Raw genomic sequence first — 2519 nt, forward strand, 5'->3', positions numbered from 1 at the left:
TCCAGTGCATTCTGAGCCAGAAAGCTCCCTGCCCACATCATGGCTTTTGTGTGTAGTAATGGGCTAAGCAGTTGAGCCTGACAACTTTCTGGTTCTGGGAAATTGTTTTTAGAGTGAGTGCCTCATCCTGAATGTCTTTGAGAGCCTTTTGAGGTCCATTTCCTTCAACTGGTAGCCTGCCTTTCCCTCCACATCCCTACCCAGGCTAATGTTACAATTCTAGTCTTTCTTCAGTTATACTTTGTATATACTATGGGATTGTCCTGAGGGTGTCAGGTAATGTCCACCTAGTGTAGGATCACATTAGCAGCCTGCTGGAAACCTCTCACCAATAAATGTGCCAGTGGGAAGTGAACCATTTGGGAAGGGGTTGGGGGACCTAGCATGTTGCACCATCTGGAACACTCCCACTCAATACTCTATCAATGGTTTCTGGGCTTGAGGGTTGGGGGAAGAGGCCTAGAAGGGACAAAGGTCATGGGTTTTTGAGTCAGCAGAATAGGAATTGACCCTAGCTCTGTCCCCAGTTGCTGCATGTCACTGGGCAACCCACTACCCTTTCCTGGGGCTCAGTTTTCTCCTCTGTACAATACAAGGACTTCTCCATGTAATTCATGAGTTCTCTGTCAGCATGAAAATTTTATCACCATTCTAGTCCCTAATTTTAGCTCCTCTGGGATTCTGTTTCTTCAGAAATTACTATGGTTATTAAGAATGATAATAATAACTATCATTTATTGAATACTAGATATTCATCAAACCAGCAGAGCAAATAAGAGCTTGGGCTCTGGAACAATATGATCTGGATTGGAATTCAGCTCTGCCACTGACTAGTTGTGTGACTTTGGGCAAGTGACTCACCTTTTCTGTGCCTTAATTTCTCCCATTTGTAACTTGAGAAAAATAAAAGTGCTGAGCACAGTACCTGACACTTAAGAAGTTAGATATTATCATGTAAACTACCATTTATTCCTCATAACAATGCTATGATATAGATAATATAATTATAACCCTTTTACAAATGGAAGAAATTAAGCTTAAAGCAGATAGACCACTTTCTCAAGATCACACAGTTAGCAAAATGTTGGCAGTGGGCTTCAGACCTACGCTCTTAACTCCTGTGCTCTGCAATTCAAAGTTGCCCAGAAAGGCACTGGGTCAGCGGCAGGCCCAGAAGCTCTTAGGAATGTGTCTTAGTCCAGGACACCAGGGAATGCCTGATGAAAGGCCTCCCAAGGAGTAAGTCCTGTCCCCCTTAGGGATCTGGGAGGGGAAGGGTCAGGGCTAAGGAGCTCCACAGCATACAGGGGCCTGGGAAGGAGGCATAGCTTCTGTTGCAGGGTGGAGGGTCCCCAGGCCAAATCTCTTCAATACCAGCAATACAGTTTGACAAAAGCTTCCTTCCTCTCCTCCCCACCTGAATCATCTGGGCCCTGAGAGCCTTCCCTAGCTGGATCTCTCAGCCCTGTGAGAAAGTCTTCTGTTGGGCTTGATACAGTCAGGTCTTCTAGCAGCTCCACTTGCCCTCTCTGTATAAATAACAATAAGCCTATGGGCTTATATGAAAATCATAATTTTCACACATGTACATTGCTTCAGCACTTTGTCACACATTTCTTTTGATCTCCACAACTATCGTGAACAAAAGAGTTTCCTATTTTATAATCAAAGTTGTGCATTAGAACTGGAGTTGGTGACTGATGTCAGGCTTCTGTAATCATTTCAAGTGACCTCAAGGAGATGTCAAAAGCAGAAAGAATGGGAAAACCAGTTAAGCAGAGACATGCAAGAAATATTTTTGAACAATTAGATATGATAGAAACATAATGTTTTAAGATGATCTAAGTGTCTCTCATGTGTCTCTTGTGGAACTCAGTAAACCTTAATTTTTTCAACCAAACAAATTATACCTTGTGACATGCAATTATACCTTAGAGAACTGCTTTCAAGCATATATACACCTTTCCCTTTTTGCGTACGATCCCCTTTAAGCTAACAAGCTTCAAAGGAGTTCTTCAGAACAGTCTGAAAGACTTTATTGTGCTTTGCTTTGTGTGATGTGTAGGAAGTCAAGTTAAATATGTAATGAAATGTCACTGAGTTTGGAATCCTGAAACTGCTTTATGATTGAATAAAGTTGACAAAGTAGAAAGACACAATTTGTGTGTGTGCCTTCATAGCATGCTCATGGCACCCACCATGAAGGAGGTATGGAGGAAGAGGGAACCAAACTAATTTTTTTCTCAAGCCCTCATTTGGTTATTTTCCTTCTCTGTCATCCAGGACATTGTATTCTATCAGGGAGAAAGAATTTCCCCTGCTCTTCAAGATTCTTCTAGCTGGACTAAGAATCAAATTGACATGCGACAAATTAATAGGAGAAAAACAAATTTAATTTCTTACTTACATGTGGGAGCTCCACAAAGATATGGGACTCAAAGGCAGCCATTTCATACCATCCTTAGTTAAGGAAAGGAATAGAAACTTAGGGCTTTGAAGAGGAAGAAGGCACTTTACAG

The sequence above is a fragment of the Lynx canadensis genome, chromosome X (genome assembly GCF_007474595.2).
Source record: "Lynx canadensis isolate LIC74 chromosome X, mLynCan4.pri.v2, whole genome shotgun sequence".
Taxonomy (NCBI): domain Eukaryota; kingdom Metazoa; phylum Chordata; class Mammalia; order Carnivora; family Felidae; genus Lynx; species Lynx canadensis.